General features: G+C 44.8%; 1 pseudogene across 1 annotated transcript in view; it reads left to right on the top strand.

The window, feature by feature from the left end:
* The window catches only part of LOC147737012 (uncharacterized), an 89,698-nt pseudogene extending 78,193 nt beyond the window's left edge, over positions 1-11,505 (top strand). The window contains exon 2 of the transcript XR_015308507.1: positions 7,427-11,505. The product of XR_015308507.1 is annotated as an uncharacterized LOC147737012 (transcript). The remainder of the gene's footprint in view (positions 1-7,426) is intronic.
* The last annotated feature ends 5,141 nt before the right edge of the window (positions 11,506-16,646 follow it).

The raw sequence follows: 16,646 nt of genomic DNA, 5'->3' as shown, positions 1-16,646 counted from the left end.
TGAGGACATAGACAAGCCCACTGACACCAAGAGAGAAACAGTAATAACAGTTATTCACAGACCCTGGCAAAACCCCATAGGCCTGCTCATCATGAGACCAATCTCCCCCCCAAACATTCTTGCTAAACTATTCACAGGTATTCTGGCACACAACATAGTCCGTTCATAATGGCCTTATGACTGCAAGCCACAGCAGTGGTGAGTTAATATTGTGCTGTTAATAAAATTGATAATTTCCAACACTGAGAAGACACTTAATGTAGGAAGGTGGATATCTGACTATATGGTTACTCCAACTTTTTTACTTGTGTTTTGCTGGTTTTCGACTTAGTTGGCCTGGGATCCTGCTATTCAGGGCCCCAGGCTATCTGCTCTCCCTATAAAATGGACTCCATGTACTTTAGGTACATACCAGATTGGGTATTGGGTCACCTCTGTGAGCCCCTGTGTAGTGTACCAAAGGTACCCAGGGCATAGGTGCATCCAAGGCCTACCAAGGGCTGAAGCATGTATTATGCCACCCCTGGCTGGCCATCCAAACTGACACCACAGGATGATCACTCAGCTTGAGTAAGGTGGTGTAATCACCCCTTACTTAGATATAGTATACCTTTATCTACCTTTATATATAGACACATATGCACCTATAAGTCACTCCCATGGTAGGCCCCGACAATGCTCAAGGCAGAGTGCTTGGTTTTATGTGAGAGGGTGTCCTAGCATGAGCTGAGCCTCTCTGCAGCTTTCAGAACCATGTCTTTATAGCTGTTCTATGATATAGCCATACCATATACTCTTAAGTGCATTATAATCCCTGCGGTTAAATGCTAACTTTGATGTGGCTTTATCAAAACATGTGATGTAAGGTGTCAAACACTTTGGTAGCATTCCACCATTCTAGAGGGAAAAGACATGTATGTTACTGCTTTACCCGGTTAGAGTTAAACAGAGCTTCAGCATCACAAAATGGATGCTGCTGCCACAGACACGAGGCTGACCTCCTGCTGCTGGATGAAACTCCAGCAAGGGAGGCCTGGACAATGGGTTTCCGGTCGAGGAAGGTGGTAGGACCTCCCCAGACTGCCTGTAGTGTATTAGGGCAGTGTGGGTTGAATGGAACAATGCTTTTCCAGACACTGCCTGAGGCACACAAGATCCTCCATGCATAGCCCGGTTCAAACCAGTTGCTGGGGCACTCCAGCCCCACTCTGGCGCGATACTGGACAAAGGGTAAGGGGTGTAACCACCCCCTTCCCAGGTGCACCGATAGGAGGGACCTAGGTGGTAATCCAGCCCATTTTCTTAGTATAAAGATAGGTGCTGTGTCCCCAGGACTTTAGATTATCCTGGAACGAAAATCTGAAATGAAACTCTTGGACCTTCGACATTCTATACCGACTAGAAGACTGAAGACATCTCCCTTGTTTTCAAGGAGTTACCACTCTGTATAACCAGGGACCCCTGTCTTTAGTAACAAGCAAGGTGTGGTGTTCGTTGATGTGCGGTTTCCCTTCCTCGTGGCCGGGCTTAGCTCCACCTCCCCCGCCTTCACCAACCGTTCGGGCTTCGCTCCACCGGTCCAGCGCTTCGGACTACATCGCCTGACTACAAGCCCCAGGAGCCTCAGGGGCAGAACGCGCATTTCCCACGCGCCAGGAGGCGCATAAAGACTCACCTGTTGCAGAGTCCCTTGGTGTTCGTTGCTGTGCGGTTTCCCTTCCTCGCGGCCAGGCTTAGCTCCGCCCCCCGCCTTCACGGACTGGCCGGGCTTTGCTCCGCCAGTCCAGTGCTCCCGACTACATCGCCTGACTACAAGCCCCAGGAGCCTCAGGGGCAGAACGCGCATTTCCCACGCGCCAGGAGGCGCATAAAGACTCGCCTGTTGCAGAGTCCCTTGGTGTTCGTTGCTGTGTAGTTTCCCTTCCTTGCGGCCGGGCTTAGCTTTGCCCCCCCGCCTTCACCGACCGGCCGGGCTTCGCTCCGCCGGTCCAGCGCTCCGGACTGCATCGCCTGACTACAAGCCCCAGGAGCCTCAGGGGCAGAACGCGCATTTCCCACGTGCCAGGAGGCGCATAAAGACTCGCCTGCTCCTTTGTCCCGCAAGGACGCACGCGGGACGTGCCGGGCTAAGCCCGGGCAAAGGGCGGGCCCTCTGTGACCCGAGGAGGACGGGTCCGGCCACCTCCCTTGGCATCTCAACAAGAGGAGGTAAAGAGATCTGGATATTATATTAATGCCCACTTACGGACCTCTCCAATGAATACTAACTTGTGAACCCCGATAGTATCAGATTTGCCGCAGTTTTGGCGTTCACTGGGGTTACCAAAAATGCTATCTCCCAGAGGAGTTCGTTCAACGGGACACTTGACGACTACATAAATAGGACAACATCGCCCATTCCCCATGAAACTGAGAAACCTGAACGATCTCCGCCCATAGATAGTACACCCAACAAGCGATCCCCCTCACAGGCAGCCGACATAGTACAAAACCTAACATTACTGGAGGAACTAAACAGTTTATGTAAAACCAAGTACGCTCCACTGGAACCGAGATTTAAGCAAACTAGTGCCGTTAACTGTCCTACAGTAAGCACAAGTCCCCAGACTAGTACATCACCCCATCTAAATGATAGTCTGTTAGGTACCCCCCACTTACTATCTGCAAAAGTCATCTCCCAAAACATAGTGCTCCCTCAGGTCCCCTTAGTGAAAAAAAAGTGAAATGGGGTTGAACACCAAGGAAGTCAAGCAAAACAACTAAAATTGTGCCCACGCCCCCAATTGGCCGTTATCACCTCCCCCCCCCCAGCCTCAGAGGTTGCTGGGAAACCAGACTCTTTTGCATCTTCTACCCAGGCAACCCTATTGGCCCAGATTGAACACCTGGTCAAATCTATAATATCCCCGGTGATAGAAAAAATGAACAGTCTAGGGGATAGGCTTACGGGAATAGAGGAGACGATCAAGGCCAATTTGATACTCTCAAAAAACATTGCAAGACCTAATCAAGCGCAGTCTCTGGCTGCCATAGAAGTGCCCAAACTAACTGCACAAAGTAATAATGTCCAAATCCAACCAGTAGCATCAGCTACGTCAGTTCCAAACATTCCCAGAGTATCCACCAATTCTACATTAGCACAGCGCACTGCCGCAAGAGTAGGGTTGAGCAAAGAACCCATATTCCATAAGGGGACAGTCGCTAACCATGGCAACACGCCAAGAATTGTTAATCATATACACCAGGGGTACTCATAGTACGGCCCGCGGGCCGGTGGCGGCCCGGCAAGCCTTCCTTGGCGGCCCGCCGGACCTTGCAGACATGTACCAGTTTTAAAAAAAAATTCAAGAGTTTTAGTAAACACCGCCGGTTGATGCAGCCTGACTCGGAGAGGCTCTGCTCTAGGGGGGGGCGGGAAATTCCAGCCATAGAGTGGAGCTGCAGGGGCCTCAGAAGAGGTAAAACAGAACAAAGCCTCATTAACGATTTAATGGTCTTTTAAAGACCTGTGAAGTGCTCCTGCTGTGTGCGCGCCAGGCAAGCTGACTCATCCCGGGCTAGCACAGAGGAGGGGGGGAGGAGGGGGGGATTGTTGGACAATTACAGTGACCAGGACAAACCCCGTGACTGATTGAACCGAGCCGAGCATAAACTTGGAGATCACTCTGCGCAGCCTCAAGTAGCATTTGTTTTATCGACACTGAAGGGATGAACGTCTGAATCAGCCCAGCCTTATTTGGAATCTCTGCCCTACCGATTACACCTGATCTCTGCTGCAGTGGTCCAGCCAGCTCTCGTGCACCCTCTACATTAGGGAGTCACTAATAATGTGCTGCAGATTTTGGGAAGGCTGGGGAAGGTGGTTCGATGTGTGCAGCAAATAGCTCTTGCTTTTCGTGATATTTCTAATAGAATTAATACACCTTGCCTAGACAGAGATAGGGAGACAGAGATGGAGAGAGAGGGCGAGGGAGGGAGAGACAGAGGGAGGGAGAGTCAGGGGAGGTTGAGGTAGTGAGAGAGTCAGGGGAGGGCGAGGGAGGGAGTGAGAGAGGGAGGGGAGAGTCAGGGGAGGGAGAGACAGAGGGAGGGAGAGACAGAGGGAGGGAGAGACAGAGGGAGGGAGAGGCAGGGGAGGTTGAGGAAGGGAGAGTGAGGACGAGAGAGGGAGAGTCAGGGAAGGGAGACAGAGGGAGAGCCAGGGGGGTGAGGGAGGTAGAGAGAGGGAGAGTCAGGGGAGGGAGAGAGAGGGAGAGTCAGGGGAGAGGGAGGGAGGGAGAGCCCGGGCAGGGTGAGGGAGAGTGAGAGTCAGGGGAGGGCGAGGGAGGGAGAGACAGAGGGAGGGAGTGTGAGGGTAGGGAGGGAGAGTGAGGGGAGGGAGGTAGGGAGAGGGAGAGTCAGGGGAGGGAGAGAAAGGGAGAGTCAGGGGAGAAGGGAGGGAGGGAGAGCCAGGGCAGGGTGAGGGAGAGGGAGAGTGAGAGTCAGGGGAGGGCGAGGGAGGGAGAGACAGAGGGAGGGAGAGTGAGGGGAGGGCGAGGGAGGGAGAGACAGAGGGAGGTAGAGTGAGGGGAGGGCGAGGGAGGGAGAGACAGAGGGAAGGAGTGTGAGGGGAGGGCGAGGGATGGAGAGACAGAGGAAGGGAGTTTGAGGGGAGGAAGGGAGTATTAGGGGAGGGAGGAAGAGAGTCAGGGGAGGGAGAGGGAGGGAGAGAGAGAGAGTCAGGTGAGGGGAGGGAGGCAGAGGCATAAGGAGGGAGGGAGACAAAGGGAGGGAGGGAGGGAGAAAGAGGGTGAGAGGGAGAGAGAGAGGAAGACAGGGAGAGAGAGGGAGGGAGACAGTTAGAGAAAGGGAGGGAGACAGTTAGAGAAAGGGAGAGAAAGGGAGACGGAGAGAGGGAGGGAGACAAAGAAAGGGAGGGAGACCAAGAGAGGGAGGGATACAGAGAGAGGGAGGGAGATAGAGGGAGGGAGGGAGGGAGGAAGAGGGAGGAAGTGGGAGGGAGTGAGGGAGACAGAGAGAGAGGGAGAGAAAAAGAGAGGGAGGGAGAAAAAGAGAGGGATGGAGAGAAAGAGAGGGATGGAGACAGAGAGTGGAGGTGGAGAAAGAGAGAGGGAGGAAGACAGAGAGAGGGAGGGAGGGAGACAGAGATAGGGAGGGAGGGAGACATAGAGAGGGAGGGAGACAGAGTGGGAGGGAGACAGAGAGAGGGAGGAAGACAGAGAGAGGGAAGGAGACAGAGAGAAGGAGGGAGACAGAGAGAGGGAGGGAGACAGAGAGGGAGTGAGGGAGACAGAGAGAGTGAGGGAGACAGAGAGAGTGAGGGAGACAGAGAGAGTGAGGGAGACAGAGAGAGTGAGGGAGACGAGAGAGGGAGGGACGGAGAGAGAGAGAGAGAGGGAGGTAGAGAAATAGAGATAGGGAGGGAGGAAGAGAAAGAGAGAGAGAGGGAGACAGAGAGAGAGAGAGATATGTGTGTATGCTCGGTCTGGTGGCTCAGTGGACAAAGACATCCGCTGCCAGGGCCTGTGTTCAACCTCATGGTCACAGGTTTTTTTTTGTCTCTAGCCCCGCCCCCTCTCTCACTGACCACGCCCCCACCGGTGCGGCCCTCGGCCACAAACTACACTGTAAATTTGGCCCCTTAGAGAAAGTTTGTGAGTACCCATGATATACACCTACCACCGGAGGCCGCGTTTGTGTTCAAGCGGAAAAGTCGAAAGACATCAGGACCTAATAAATAAGGTCACATTCTGGCTAACAAACAATAGACCCCTCCCCTCTAACTTGGACGGAAGAATAATGAGTGTCAGAAGTGTGTGCTGGCTAGGATTCCTCCCAAAAGATATTGCCGGCGACCTAGTACTAGTAAAATTTAGGAAGAAACACGTTGTCCCATATCTTCAAACTTGGCAGCCCCAAAAAGGAGATGGCCCTATATCCACCTGGGATCTACATGACTTTTACCCCAGTATGTCATACCTCTGCCCATTAAGACCAAATCTAAAGTGTAACCATCCGATGGGCAGAAGTGTCTGCGCATTGAGTGGCTGTAATATCTCCACTTCCAATCGATTTGAAATACTGTATAATAGTTATCTTTGATTTACATATGGAAAGTTTTTCATTTTACCTGTTATTAATTGCCTTAATTAAGGGACAACTAGTTGTATTGGTATTGTCTCTAATGTTAATCCTGTAAAATGAATGCAAACTAAAAGGAAATTGTACTCAAAAGTTGGGCTCATATTTTTTAACCTGTAGATCTTTTGTGCTATTGTAATGTATGCTTTTATGACTGTTATGCTTTTACTAAAAATGGCTACTCGATCCCGTTCCTCCATGAATTAACATTCATTCAACTAGATCAAAGTGATTAATATGTACTTGGAAGAGGCCTATTTGCACTTTGCACTTTGCACATCCATATTTTAACCTACGTTGCTATTTGTAAATATAATGAAACAAAATAACTAGGAGGTTACTTATTTTCTGTCTGCATACACTTAGTTGTAGAATCCTGTCTATCTTTAACAATCAATGGTTGACATTGTACTTTGCACTTTATTAAGATGGTCTACAAATCAGGATTCATACACTATGCACTTTATAAAACCGGCACCTTAAATAATGCTGCTAAATGACCTAGCAAGCTCTTGCTCTAATTGACGCACGAAACATGTGTTAATGACACCTTGTACTTTTCTGTGGTTACCGTTTTAATAAGGAAATATTCAGCAATACTACCTCATGTTAATGTGATTTTTCTTTTATCTTGATTATGTATGCAATTATGTGTGTACTTTTATGGATAATGTATTATCCGAATAAAGTTTATTGATTTGATTTGAACAAGCAAGGTAAAGGCGGCAGTTGGCATTTGAGCTGATCCAGGGTGAACAGAAAAGCATTGTGAAAAAAGATGTCCGGAGTTACCTTTGTCATATATACTTCCTGAAGAGTTACCTTTGTTATACAGTTCATAAAGAGTTACCTTTGTTATACTCTTCCTGAAGACTTACCTTGGTTATAAACTTCCTGAAGAGCTACCTAAGTTAGACACTTCCTGAAATTGAGTTAATGGTAGCGCTTCCTGATTCCTCTCTTTTTCCACAATCTGTTCTGTTTAAATGAAATCTTATCCATGTGTATCTACTCAAAACTGTACCTGTAGCACATGAGTGCTCTGTAGCTGCCCTTTCCTTAGTAATTTACTCTGAACAATGGTAAATCACTGCCTTCTCAGAAGTAAATAAGATGTGACATGTTCAACCACAGTTTTAAAGAAATATCCATGTATGGTAAAATGTTCCTTACTAAATTTCAAATATGGTAGAGAAGAGATGTTTTATCCAGCTGGTTAAATATTGTGTATTCACATTGTATTACATTTGCATTTAGTAATATTACATTTCTTTACATCCAACAGAAAATAAGCCTTAAAAGCACGGATTGATTATGAATAATGAAGATAACACATCAAACCTGCAAAAATTATCAAAAATAAGGAGCTCCAAAAACATCAGTGCAATCAGAGGCAGAGGACAGATCCAGGAAGAAGCAGTCAAAGGCAATTCAGTGAGTGTCCGAGTCTGAGATCTGCACCAAGACACCCCAAGACGAAGAAATTACCTCAACAAAACCAAGACAACAAAACTGACAAACCACCTGCTGTATAGTCAAGCGTCCAACACCAGCTTTGATCATGAGGCCGGTATGAGAGTTGGAGGAAGGTCTCGTGTCTATTTGGGATCCATAGCTTGGAACAAACTCCCTCTTCAGCTTTGAGCTGTTAGTAACATGATAATGTTTAAAAAATGGTTGGAAACTTGGCTTTTTGACCATGTTTGAAACAACCGATTTTCTTTCTTTTCTGACCTGTGCTTTGCCCCGGGACACTCTTTGGAGTAGCTGTACACATTACGAGTCGCTTCCCCATCATGATATGGCTAGAGCAGTGCTTCGCTATCTAAACTGGCACCAGACCAGCATTCACTGCTCTAGGTGTATTGTTAACTCTTTCTAGCCAAACCACAGGCTCCAGGGAAAAGCACAACAAAGTGGAGCCTAGTAACTGAAGGCTAAAGGAAAGCGGAGCTCTGCTCTCTGAAGTACAGAGTATTGTCCCAATTTGCACCTACCGGAAGGAAGATTAAGCTTTACCCGCAAGCATGCAAAGCCATTATCCATTCTAAAGATGCAATCACCCACAAGGAAGCCTTACTGATATTATGAATGTGGCAGGTATTTAGTGAGTCTTGTATTTTATTGTTAAATCGGAAATATCACACACATACAGGGAATGTGAAAATAACGCAAGTGGTTTATTAACTATGCTGACCCTTCAGGAAACATGGGCAGGAGAAAAATCATGCAATTGCACTGAATATGTCAAGAACTTTAGCCAATTAGAAACCCTAAAAGAGCATCAGCGAATACAAACTGGGGAAAAACCATACCATTGCACTGAATGTGTGAAGAGCTTCAGTTGGTTATCACACCTCCAAAGACATCAGCGAATACACACAGGGGAAAAACCATACCATTGCAGTGAATGTGTAAAGAGCTTCAATCAAATTCCAATACTCCACACAGATCAGAGAATACACACAGGGCAAAAACCATACCATTGCAATGAATGTGGGAAGAGCTTCAGTCAAATTGGAAACCTCCACACACATCAGAGAATACACACAGGGGAAAAGCCCATACCATTGCAATGAACATGTAAAGAGCTTCAGTCAACTATCAAACCTCCACACACATCAGAGAATACACACAGGGGAAAAACCATACCATTGCAACAAATGTAAAAAGAGCTTCAGTCAAATTTCAGACCTCCATAGACATCAGATAATACACACAAGGGAAAAACCATACCATTGCAGTGAATGTGTGAAGAGCTTCTGTCGGTTATCACTCCTCCAAACACATCAGCGAACCCACACAGGGGAAAAACCATACCATTGCAAGGAATGTGTAAAGAGCTTCAGTCAATTATCAAACCTCCATAGACATCAGAGAATGCACACAGGGGAAAAACCATACCATTGCAGTGAATGTGTGAAGAGTTTCAGTCAAATTTCACAGCTCCACACACATAAGAGAATGCACACAGGGGAAAAACCACACCATTGCAGTGAATGTGTGAAGAGCTTCTGTCGGTTACAAGAACTCCAAAAACATCAGCGAACCCACACAGGGGAAAAACCATACCATTGCAAGGAATGTGTAAAGAGCTTCAGTCAATTATCAAACCTCCATAGACATCAGAGAATGCACACAGGGGAAAAACCATACCATTGCAGTGATTGTGTGAAGAGTTTCAGTCAAATTTCACAGCTCCACACACATAAGAGAATGCACACAGGGGAAAAACCATACCATTGCAGTGAATGTGTGAAGAGCTTCTGTCGGTTACAAGAACTCCAAAAACATCAGCGAACCCACACAGGGGAAAAACCATACCATTGCAAGGAATGTGTAAAGAGCTTCAGTCAACTATCAAACCTCCACACACATCAGAGAATACACACAGGGAAAAAACCATACCATTGCAAGGAATGTGTAAAGAGCTTCAGTCAACTATCAAACCTCCACACACATCAGAAAATACACACAGGGGAAAAACCATACCATTGCAGTGAATGTGTAAAGAGCTTCAGTAACATTTCAAACCTCCACACACATCAGAGAATACACACAGGGAAAAAACCATACCAGTGCAGTGAATGTGTAAAGAGCTTCAGTCAGTTAACAGACCTCCGCAGACATCAGCGAATACACACTGGGGAAAAACCATACCAGTGCAGTGAATGTGTAAAGAGCTTTAGTCGGTTAACAGCCCTCCAGAGACATCAGCGAATACACACAGGGGAAAAACCATACGATTGCAGTGAATGTGGCAGTAGTTTTACTTACTCTTCAGCATTACGAAATCATCAGCGAGCTCACAAAGGGGAAACAAATCTTTTAAATGCCTTGAATGCTTGAAAAGCTGTAGTCCATTATCACTCCTAAGCAGGCATCAGCGAACAAACGCAGAAGAAAAGCCTTCAAGTGCAATGAATGTGTGAAGAAATGTAGTCAATTATCAAGCCTATATAGACATCAGCTTGCACTCACTCTGTAAATACCGTACAACTGTAGTGAGTGTAGAAGTACCTTTAGGAAATCTTTCGCATTAAGGATTCATCAGTTAATGCACACAGAGAAAAATCCTTTCAGGTGCAGTGAATGTGTGAATATCTTCTGTCAGTTATTAAACCTACAGATACATAAACTAACATACGCAGAGTAAAAAAGAGCATTGCAATGAATGTCAGAAGTGATTTTGTCACTTGCAAACACACCTGGGGTAAACCGTACAATTGCACTAAAAGTGTGACGAGGTTTTGTCAATTTCTGATCCTACATAGCCTCAGCGAACACACACCTTCATTTAACTCACTTAGAAATAATCCTAGAGATGCAGTAAATTCAAAAAGAACTTAAGAACATTAACAATAATATTAACTCATCTGAGGATATAGACAGGAGCAGAACAGTGCAGTTATTGTGAGATGAAGGAATTATAGGAACAAGTATATAATTATGTGGGTTATTCAAATACCAGATGAATGAAGACTAGAAGAAATGAAGAAAACCAAAGATTTGTAGAATATTGAAAGTGTCTGTTCCCAGTGATTGTTCACTTCGGTGCACATAAAAACAACAACGTTATATAACAGGAAATCCACTGGGACACTAGCTCAATGTGGAATAAAAGAAAAGAAACACTGGTGGTTTTTATTTGGCGATGAAGATTTACAAAGAAAAACATCCAAGTGTTCCTGTTCATGCTACCTGTAAAAGTGTAGGGATGAATATGATTCTGCCTGCACACATTGCTATATTAGCATAAGTGAGTTAGTTGCGAAAACGCCATTTTGCTGCTTTTGCACATGACACTACATGTCTCTGTTTTTATAAAGACAAACTGCTTGCTTTTCCTTCACATGAGAACGGTCTGTTTTTCATATCTCTAGACTCGCACTGCGACCTCAAGTCTGCACAAAGTGTTCAAGGTTAAAATAACAATGTATGCTGTTGATGCAGGTTGATCGGCCCACGCTCTAGACACAACACAAACACAGCTGCTCATTTCTGAAACTCAGGTGCTTTTAATATTGCACTGCATGCATGAGACTAGCACTTGGAAAAAACCTTTCAATCAAGAAAGAGCTGTGCTGATCTGGGATGTCATTCACTTCACCTGACTTTGGAGGTATGGGGTTCGCGGTTTTAACCTAGAGATCTTGTATTATTATAATACCTAGCTCCTAGCAAGGGGAGGGTGGTACACAAGGCGCTATAGACCTGGTTCCACTATCATTATATGATTTCTCCCTTTGTATTTTATGGAATTGTAACAATGTTGATAGTATTGATTTTATGCATCTTTTTACTTATGTTAGCAAAGATACTGCAGCTTAGAGCACGTAGTTAAAATAAACATTTTAAACTATACAGTGTCTCTGATTGCTCATGTTATGGACATTTATGAGAATAAAAACAAAAGAGTGTTCTTGATTCCCACTATTCCTGAGAGGTCCCAAAGTCGCTTGTTCATTGGTAGCTTCGCTGTAGTACGGAGAATGAATGAGACACTGTTGCTAGTCGGATAGGGGTTCTGGGCACTGAGGTGGATTTTTGGTACACCACATTACACTGAGGTCCTGGTTTCCTGCGCATAGTTCTGTGCATGAGCAGAATTCCCGCAACATGGCGCCCAAAGTCTTGATTAGTGCTTGTATCTGTTCACAATACCCTCAACACCTTTTCCGGTTAACAGGCGTGACGGATTAACCTACCTATACGAATGTGTTATAGGTTAATTCAAGCATGAGATTAATAAAAAGGTTCACATTTTGAATTACTACTCTTTTTTGTTGTACTGCAATTTATATAAATTGTTTTTCTTCTCTATGTCCTCATGGGTGATATTGACATAGCTCACCATAGTTGGGCAGCGCTCCGGCGTCATCTGGCGCAGTTTGGAGTACCAGACGATGGTATGTCTTATCTTTGTGGTGATTGCTGATTCGGCATTCCCCTTTGAGCTTTTCTACTCTTGGATCATGTTTCCTGCAATAAATGCGGATGAGGATACGTTTCATACATACACTCACACTGCGATTCCGGTAAACTATACTCCATATAGGACACAAGAGATTCCAATTTCGGCATGGCAGCATCGTGTTTGGTTTAATGGCACCCTCCCCCATACCGTCAATCTGGTTCGGTTAGGTCCCTTGTCAATTTCCGGGGCCACTTGACCAGTCTTAGCCGGGTTCACACCATATCCACGTTATCACAATGCTCCGATTGACGAATTGTGTCAACTTTATATCTCTTTTGTTGGGGTACATAGGGCTTAGGTTCAATATGTTTCTTGCAGCGGAACAAGTTTTAATAAATTTTCTTTAAAAATGCCGACTCTGTAAGCGGCACAGCACGTGTGTATTTAAAAGCTACACGTGGTAAATAAGTCTTGTTATAATTTTAGGAGCCGTGCGATAAAGACAAGCTATTCGGGTTACACCTTTAAAGAAAAGAATCAACTATGTACAGCCCACCTCATGTAGGAAGCCATCCGTTTGGACTTAGACGTGTTGCTCAGGTCGGATACAAATGTATCGATCTTTTCTCTTGACACAGGGAGCGTGTTCCCCTGCCGGGCTTGGTGATTGATGGTAATCAGGATATAGTAATTCAATCCAGTACCTACGCATTGACAAAGGTACGTTATATAGCAAACTGGTGGCAACAAATGACGCTGGTGTTGGGTACACAAGATTATGGGTCCAATATTGTCACAATTTCTTTTATCAGAACCTGCTTTTGAAAACAGAAGCACAGGAGACCACTTGCAGCTATTATGACTCTGAGCCTGGAAAAGAGTTAGGAATGAGTAAGATTGTATCTTCTTCCTCCTCCCCGCTTCGTGTACATAAATGAGTGGAGAAAATCAGAGTTTTTCCTTCTATCACAGGCAGTCAACATAAAATGTCCTATTTCACAGCTTGAGCCACTTCCTTGAATACAAAGATTCATAAAAAAGTTTTCCCTGAGCCTGACGATAGCGTTAGAGGCCAGGACATCAGAGACCAACAGGTACATATTTTAGATCGTTTAGTGCAATACCAGAAAGAATAGAGGCTTCAAGCTAGATAATTAAAACTTTATTGTTTTTCTGCATTTTACACAGAAAAGTGACAAAGCGCTGATGAAAGTCTGGGTACTGGTTTCCTCGGACTACAAACGCGTCGGCACATCTGAGGGAGCAATCAATATCACTAAGCGTTTGAACTAGCTCTGGCTGGTTGTAAAAGTCATCCTTATTTTAGGCTGTGCTCCTTCCTTTTGACTTTGTCACTTCATTCTTTATTAATTCAGATTCACTTTTTTGAAAATTTCAATTTTTTTGTGTTTGTACAGTGAATTTTTTGTGGAATGTATGATACTTGTGTTGGAATTTGAATGTATTGAATGTACAGTTTTTTCCTTTTTTGCGAAACTTTCAAAAGAAGAATGAATTTTTTTTTCCCGAAATCGACAGGTATAAATAAAAATACCGGGTCAAACTCAATAAGTTTGTGTTTCTCCTATGATCTGAAATAAGTTTTTGAAAATTAATTGGGTGTAGACATATTCTTGTGTTTTCTGGTTTTGGATTATCAATATTTAAATTCACATTGTCGTACATGTGCGGTACAGAACACCCACAGTTCAGCTCTCGTTAACAGTCTGATGCGAAATAGATTTAAGATCAAACACGACATTTCAAATGGCTTTTTATAGTCATAAGCTGTCCTCCGTTAGTAGTCAATGGACTGCGTTCACTTGTGGCGGCAAACAAAAACAATTTAAAAGATTGGCCATAGACTATAAAAACAGCCCAGGTGTCTTTGCCACACGTGTCATCTCTTTCTTAGATGGCATTGATCCTGATGCGTACTCGTACATTGATGATATTTATCTAATGGATGACAAATTATGGCTGCATCTGTGTCGCATTGAGCGCATCATAGTTATGTTTGCGGACTTCGGTTATAAATTTATCTTTGCAAAGTCAGACATTGCGGAGTTCACAGTGTTGTTCCTGGGCTCAACAATGAAGGTAGAGGTCTTGCACCTCACTTCCTGGAGAAATACGCATGTTTATGGTCTCCTACAACTCTAAAAAAACTACAATTCTTGCTGGGATTTTTGAAATTCGGGCGTATTTATATTCCCGATTATGCAACTGGCGAGAGGATCTAAGCATTCTTATTCAGTGGCCTGCGCAATCGTGGCTGGTACCATGGTGAATGGAGAATTCAAGTCCGATGTCATGCACATGCAGACATTAGGTGACTGTACCGCCCAGTTGGCAGAGCTACGTGCTCTAGTGCTTGGGTTACTGAGAATGAGGGGTAAAAGGTCCCAATCCCTTACTAGCCGTTTATTGAGCAATGGTCCCTCTTTTTTGTCAAGCTTGCCCTCGGCATGGGGAAACTCTTAACCCCCTATTATAGCAAAGTTTGAGAAAGGTGCGTCAGAGCAAGCTTTGTTTTTTATAGTCTATTATGGAAAAATTCCAATCGCACGAGACTACTCGTACCGGCATTACACCAAAATCAGGGAATCCCTATTAAAGAACGTCTGCCTCTCGTAAATGTTATTCATACTCTTGGTCACCAGCGTGTAGGAGTACACGCTGTTGGCAACAGTCTTGCTGATGAAGCAGCAAAGACGGCAGTAGCAACATATGTAGTAGCAGCAGTTACAAGATCCAACAGTAAGAATGATGATGACATCTTGGCAGCTATAGCTGCTACAGAGATCGGCGATAATTACCCTAAGGGTTTCCCTTCTAAATACCCTTATCATTTAAGTCCTGATAAGGTTCCCTATGTGAGAATTAACAACGTGACAGGCTGATTCATGACGCGGACCGCAGGTTACCCTTGATAACAGTCGCTCGCAAAGGCATAGACTCGGCTCATGCCGACGTTTCAGCGTATGTCTCTATCTTACAGCAGCGTTAGTGGTGGCGTGGATTGTATAAATAAACTTGGGAATATGTCCTTTCTTGTTATGTATGTCAGCAGATTAAACCTTCAACTGCTGCACTGCCACCACAAACTCCGCTGTACATATCTAATAGACCACTTGGTTGTGTTTATTTCATCACTGCTGACCTTTTTCTGCTGATACTGCGTATAAGTATATCTTAGTTGCAGTGGACGTTTTCTCTGCATTTGGTCACAAAGGAGTGCTGATGCTTGAACTGTCATCCGAGATTTGCATGTCCTTGTGGGAATTTTTGCATGTGGCACCTTCCATTCTGATCAGCTCCAGCGTTCACCTCTAAGGTGTACAAGGAAGCCATGGGGTCTTTGGGGTGCAGGTGAAATTTTTTTCTCCATACCGGCCTGAGAGCAATTCTGTTGTGGAGCGAATGAACCGAGACTTAAAGCAATATTTGACAGCTAGGGTTTTAGGTACTACGTGCACTAAATAATCTTCCTAGAAGATCTCTGGGTGGGCAGATCCGCACAAAATGCTTTTTGGCATAAAAATGTTTGTCCCGGACCTTGATGGTCTAGAAATGGCGGCGACAGCCGTATTCTTTGACGTTGATAATCCTTCTGCTGTGTTACAGAACCTATAAGAGACTCGAGACAGTCTTGCAAAGGAACACTTGCCCTCCAGATATGGAGCTGAAGCTGCTCTACAGATTCCGGTAAATTCCGGTAGTTAGCTGGCTACCCCAAGTTGGTGACCTGGTCTGTGAGAAGGTGGAGAACAAGGAGTTCAGCCCCTCATTTCATGCACCCATTCCAGTGCTTGGCATGCAGGTCACAAGACCATTCATTTTACCACCACTTCCTGGTCGCAAGGGAAACAGGTACGACTCCATTGACAATGTCAAACTACAACGAGTGGCCGATTCTTCTTAGTATGACTCCTGCTGTCTCTTGTCCAGCACTGCTGAGAAATTCTGTTTTGGCCTCTGCTGACACTAACATCCCTGACCTTGCTATAGAGATGTTCACAGTCACTAATCCATTATTAAATTCGTCAGCTGGCGATCCACATGAAGATACTGAGAATACATATCCCACAGATTTGTCATTGCCTGGTGTGTAAACTAGTCTAGCTGACCAGTCACTTTTTTCCTTTGACTCTGACTCTATAACATCGAGTGTACAATTGAGCTTTTCTATTTTTGTTATTTGGTTTAAAAGACATTTTTTGGTTCCACCTTGGACTTACATGTGGTTGGTTCTCATCTCCATTTTTTTGTTCATGTCGATTGGATTTGTGATGGTATTTTTCCGTCTGGTAAATGGACACTATATAACTGAATGATCAAAAATCATATTAATTGATGGGACTTTGGCCCCACACTCCTCATCACACATCATGAAAAGAGACCATACTTTTATCAACAACACAGCCTAGCCTGTGCTAGATGGGATTATATGAGATGCTGTAAAATTTCAAATTCATGGACCCACAGAGGTGGTTAATGTTCCTAATGTACTTCGTGTTTCAATGAGAGATGTTGTGAAACACAACATCCGTTCTGATGATTGAGATGTCCAAGCCATTGAAGCTCT

Source organism: Lissotriton vulgaris, chromosome 1_1 (genome assembly GCF_964263255.1).
Source record: "Lissotriton vulgaris chromosome 1_1, aLisVul1.2, whole genome shotgun sequence".
NCBI lineage: Eukaryota > Metazoa > Chordata > Amphibia > Caudata > Salamandridae > Lissotriton > Lissotriton vulgaris.
The sequence above is the reverse complement of the archived record's forward strand: the minus strand, read 5'-3'. Positions and strand labels throughout refer to the sequence as shown.